This window comes from Carya illinoinensis, chromosome 9 (assembly GCF_018687715.1).
Source record: "Carya illinoinensis cultivar Pawnee chromosome 9, C.illinoinensisPawnee_v1, whole genome shotgun sequence".
NCBI classification, from domain to species: Eukaryota; Viridiplantae; Streptophyta; class Magnoliopsida; order Fagales; family Juglandaceae; genus Carya; species Carya illinoinensis.
Genome location: NC_056760.1, coordinates 17,962,470 through 17,968,766, shown reverse-complemented (window position 1 = coordinate 17,968,766; position 6,297 = coordinate 17,962,470).

The following is a 6,297-nucleotide window of genomic DNA, read 5'->3' as shown; positions in this document are numbered from 1 at the left end:
CGATCTGGATGTAATGTTATCATCTCTAGGGCTCATTTGCCTCCACCTATTTTAAACTACTCCTAGCTTCCCTGTCTTGGTCGCCTATGATAAGTGAAGGATGTGGGGGTCCTCCCTCCTCATTTTTTGTAACAAATATGTCAACTACCGTTGTTTTGAGTTCCTGCATATAACATTCTTGTGCCAAAATTTGCTCCCCATGAACCTCTCCCACACCCGTCTCCATTGGAAACTTCATCTTCAGATAGTTGGTGGAAGTGACAACTTTCAAGCCATTCAGGGTCGGGCGGCCCAAAATGGCTCTGTAAGACGATGGAGCTTTGACAACCAGGAAGTCAATCATTATTTGCATCCCCTGGCCGGCTATAACGGGTAGTGCAATAGCGACCACCGGTTAGATGGCTTCACTGGAGAATCCCTTTACAGGGTGGGCGTAGGGCACAATCTTTGTTAATGGGGAGAGCCAAAGTGCATTTGTTCATAGTTGTATGATTATAGATAATGTTCTAATTGCTTATGAGTTAGTGCATTACCTCAAAAGAAAGAAAAAAAAAAGGAAAGAATGGATTAGACATGAGTAAGGCGTATGACATAATTGAATGAAGCTTTATTAAGTTAGTAATGGAGGTGATGGGGTTCAACCAAAACTTCATTAACTTGATAATGTATTGTGTCAGCTCTGCTTCTTATCTAGTACTAATCAATGGTAATCCAAAAGGCCCTGTAAATCCAATTAGAGGATTGAGGCAAGGGGGGTCTTTGTCCCCTTATTTATTTCTTCTTTGTACCAAAGGTTTGATTACATTATTAAAAGAAGCAGGGTTAATCATTTGCTCCAAACATTAATCATCTGCCCTGTTCTGATGATAGTGTTATTTTTTGTAAGGCTAAGGTAGGGGAAAACAGAAGAGTACAGGCTATTCTAGATAGTTATGAATCTATTTCAGGTTAGAGAATCAACAAGGAGAAGATAACTATGGTATTCAATTGCAATGTTTAAAGGGAAGTTAGAAATAAAATAAAACAGCTTTGGGGAAATAGTGTGATTAAGCAATATGAACGATACCTAGGACTTTCTCCTTTTGTGGGTAGGTTTAGGCATAGAACTTTTCACTCTATAAAATAGAAAGTTTGGGAAAAGTTTCAATATTGGAAAGAAAAGTTATTATCTAAAAGGGGAATGAAGTGCTTTTAAAAGCAGTGGCACTCTCAATCCCTTCCTATTCCATGAGCTATTTTTTGTTTCCTTCTTCATTTTGCTCTGAATTTGAGGGATTAATGTTGAAATTTTGGTGAGGGAAAGAAAGGAAGATTCATTGGGTGAGTTGGTCTCGAATGAGTTAGACAAAGTCTTGTGGAGGAATGGGGTTTAAAGAATTCAGGTTATTTAATTTAGCACTTTTGTCAAAAAAAAAAAAAAAAGGTTGGAGATTGTTGCAAAATGATAATTCTCTCATATTCAGGTTGTTTAAGTCAAAATATTTTCCTAATTCCACCTTTGCACAAGCTGGGTTAAGAAGGAGTCCATCTTACACTTAGAGGGGAATATGGGAAGCAAAGAAATGGATGCTTGAAGGTTGTAGATGGAGGATTGGTGATGGAAAAATAACTAGAATATGGTCTGATCAGTGGATTCCAAGGCATGGGTGTAATATCCCGCCCCTTCTCTCACTTATGGTCATGAGTCTTATTTTACGTGCCGAACCCCGATGACGTGTTTTTAAAGATATTAAGTGATTTTAAAGCAAACCCAGTGTTTTAAAGCCTTCGAATATTTTTAAATATCCTAGAAATGTTTATACGGGATATTTTCAGTGTTATTGAACCAAGCCTGATTTTAAATAAGACAATTATAATATTTTTGAAGAGCTAAAAAAATATCATAATTGTAAAAAATCATTTTACTTAAATGATTTTAGTCATTTAAGAATATTATAAGATTTAAATTTATGTTAAAAACTCTAATTTATTTAAATAGTTTTATTCTCTTAAAATAATTAGCAAAACTTCATGATTTAAATAAGGATGAAGATTATATTTTATAAATTAAATTTTAGTTAAAATAATATCTTATCTTAACTTCTCTTTATGTTTTCAGTTAAATTAATGTTTAAGCATTTTCAAATCATTGTTTCAATTCCTTGCCGTTAGATCGTTTTGGAGACCCCAAGATGTAGGGTCTAGATTAAATATCCAAACCCCTAGCTTTTTCCCTTATTTCCTCTCTTTCCCTCTCTCTCCTCCCTCTCATTTAGCTCATGCACAACAACCCTTCCTCTCCACTCGGTTCTTCATCCAGCTCAGCCTAATGCTGCCGTGCGCCGCCCAACCTCACTACCACCATCAGCGTCTCCCCCTTACACCGACAAGCCTCCACCATGGAACCCAAGCCCCATGCAGTCCTCTCTTTCCTCCTGTGGTAGCCCAACCGAAATGGGTGAAACCCATTTCTCTCCACCGTGCGCCACCGTGCTTAGGTTCAAGCCCCACCGAGCACCTCCCTTGACCACCACGACTCCTCCCCAAGCTCCTATGTGCCAGCTAAGCCCTCTCACTCTCCCACACCCTCTCACTCTCCCACACCCTCTCACTCTCCACTGCTCCTCTCCACCCATTTGGCCAAATCAGTTGCCGTAGGACACCGTGCCGCCTCCACCTTGCCACCACAGCTCCACTACACCTCCCTTAAGCTCCTCCACGTCCAAACAAACTCCCTTAGCTCTCCCTCTCCATTTCTCAATTACACCATTTACGGCCTCCACCACCACCAATGCCACCGTGTGCCACCTCAGCACCACCACGAGGCCACCACCCTAGGACCATGAACCAACCCTTCTACATTTAGATCCACACTTATAGCTACCTTCAATAGCCCAAACAACCACCATACGTAGTTTAGCCACCACGTATGACTCTTCTGACGTCTTTAAACTTGTTGATTAATGAGTAACGCACGAGTTAATCTCAACGATGGTATAACTCTCTCTCCCTCATTATTTATGTTAGATTTTAGTTGGTTGATTGTGGATTTTGCTGTGTAGTGAAGTGTTGGGTGTAGTTGTAGGGTGTGCTGTGAAGTGTGGGTGTGAAGTGTGTGATGTAGTAGTGATGTGGTGCAGCGTAGTGTGAATAGAGTACACATGATGCATACTCCATGTTGTGTAGCAATGCATCATGTGGTGTGCATCGTAATGGTGTATGGTGTAGTATGGATGCAAGAGTGTTCATGTGGAGTATACTCTATGTGGTGTTGTGATGCACCAAATGGTGTGTCACGAAAGTTTGGATGGTGTAGCTGAGGAGTGTAGAACGTGTTGTGTAGTGTCAGGAACTATGGAACATTGTCCAAAAGTAGTTGTGATGTGACCGTACCATAGTGCCAGGTGTCATGATTTAGCTTTGGATTAGTCTTGAGCTACGTGATGAGACCAAAGTGTAGTGTGAATGGATCTTGTCATGTTAAGTGTTGGGGTAAACTTGTAAATGGCCAAGAAGTAGGAAAGTCCTACTGACCGGGTTTGATTAGAAGTCAGTATCAGAGTATGGAGCTTGTTTATACAAGCAGGCGTTCAACGGACTGTGAGTTAATCTTAAGTGATAAGGGGCTAAAGTACATGTGAATCTAGTGAGACACATGTGCCAAACGGATTTACTATATATAATGGGTAATCTGTCCTAAGCATGGTTATACGATGCTTAAGCCTCAGAGTTTACTTAAATTCATGTGGCATGTATGGATGAGAATGGAGATTTAGTATGGGCTAGGATGTGTGAAAGAAGTGACAGGTGTACCATCTATGATTGGGATGTGTGACTTAGTTGATCTGAGTCATGCATCGGAATGCAGTTAATAGGAAGAGTAAGATGAAGGTCTTAGTGTCTTAACCCTAAGGTGAATCATGGAAGTTCACTTTAGTAGATGAGCACTCGATGTAGAACGTTGAGTTTGGAAGAGGTAGTGACTGTAAGTGGTTCCGAAGGTTTTAGTATAGTAAGGGACACGTATGGGCATGAGATAGAAGGAGAGTGTTTTAAGTGAAGTGTAGTTATATTTCTAATTTAGTTACTTATGCATTAGATTGAGAATGACGCTAAGGTTGTGTATGCATGTAGGTTGCTATCTGACATGCACATGAAAGGCCTGCATGAAATGAGTATGGAATGGAGTCCAAGTAAGTATTACGTTCATACTCTGCTAGAGTTTTCTAAAGATATGAAAATGAAATGCTTTTCTTTTATGATGCTTTACGAAATGAAAATCAAATACTTTTCCTTTACAAAATGACACGAATGGTGTTTTAAGAAAGTATAAGTCTTCAAGTATATATATGTAATGGCCCTTTTTGGCAGTCCCTTTTTATGCATTCGAAGTATGTAAGTGTATACATGTAATGGATGATTATAAGTAATATCTATTGTCTTTATTTTCATGAAAAGAAATGTTAATGCTTATGTCTTATGCTTTAAAAGACGTGAAGAAAGTGTTTTAAAATATCCCTATGAACTGATATTTTAAAATGTCCCTATGAAAGATAATGTTTTAAATGATGCCTTGAAAGATGATGTTTAAACTCATGCTTTTAAGTGAAGATTATGAATGAATGGACTGATGAATGAAATAATGAAAGAAAGGACTGAATGAATGAATGCTTTAATATATGAAGATACATAATGGCCATATGAATGAATGAATGAATGGGTACCAAATGAGTGGGTAGATTGCAATGCCGGGTAAGTAGTACTAGTAGTGCACCTAGTGCTGCTCCCTGACTGAAAAGGGATTCTCAACTAGATGCCACGGGTGGAGTTTGGGTCCAAAGGAAGACAGCTAAACCTCGCACATGGGGAGTAACAGTGTGTACGACTAATGAAAGTGATAAGAAAGAATGTATGTATGTTAAGAAAAAATGCATGCATGCTCTGACTTTTTAAGAAATGAAGGCACGAGATGTGAGGAAATTTTTTACGAAAGGAAAGAAATGTTTTATGAAAGAGAAATCCTTTTCAAGAAAACCTCGTCTCGAAATGTTTTAAATGAACGAATATCTTATATATAGTACATATGGAGTGATGAATGCATGACCGAAAACTTATGTTAATATATTTTAACTGTATGAAGTAACGCTTACAAGTTTTCAACTTATTTTAGTTTTCATGCGTGCCCTCCGAGGGACAAGACAGTACGCATTAGGACGGACACGGCCTAAGGGAAAGAGCACAGAAGCCTAGGCCCAATGTTTGTGCGAAAGACTTTTAAATATAAAGTTTAATGTTTTCCATTGTAACTCTCTTTAAATCAAGAAATACGTTTTATTTTATAAACATTGAGTCTTTCATATCCTGGCATGAAAGGAAAAAGTTTTAAACTAACGGTAATTCCCGTCATTTTTCTTAAAACCATTTTCTAAAGGTCCACAACAAGGACGAGCGTTACAATGGGGCTCTTCTTTAAGAGGGTTTGACTGAGCTAGACACTAGTATTGAAGATTATGTTAGTACTCTCTTTGAAGCTAATGCAAGAAGTTGGGATATGCACAAGCTGAGATCTCTCTTCAATCCATATGTGGTGGCAAATATTCTCAAGATAGTAATCTGTCTAGGAGCAAATAGTGATAGGCGAATTTGGGCTCATGAGAGAAATGGAGTCTTTATCGTGAAAAGTTACTACAGGTTTCTTAAAACAAGGTTGGGGTCACATGGTGTAGAAACTTCATCAGCTAGCTCTACCAGGGTTGTATGGAGACAGATTTGAAAGATGCCAATACCCAGTAAAATTAAAGTTTTTACATGGCGTGCTTGCGAAGAAGGACTCCCCAAAAAAGAAAATTTGTTATAGACAAAAGTGATAACTTATTCTCAATGTGGATTTTGTGGTTTCCAGTGTGAATATCTCAATCATGCTTTGATAAATTGTGCCAATTTACAAAGTATTTGGAGGGAGATCATACCAAAAATGAGCTTGCTGATAATATGAGAATATATGATGTTGTTTTATCCCTTTCTAAAGGGGTACTAACTGAGAAGTTGCCTATGTTCTTGGTATTGGAGTTAGTTTCTCGTATAGGTGTAACAAAATGGTACATGATCAGATAATTCTAAGTCCAAGTAATGTTGCTACCTATGCAATGAGTTTGCTCATAAACTATAAAGAGGTAAGATTTTATCCTAATGCCCAGTTGAAAAAGCATTTTTGTTGGAAACCTCCACCAACAGGTTTATTAAAGCTAAATGTTGATGGAGCCATTTTTAAAGAGGTAGGCAAATCTGGTATGGGTTGTATTTTACGTTATGACCATG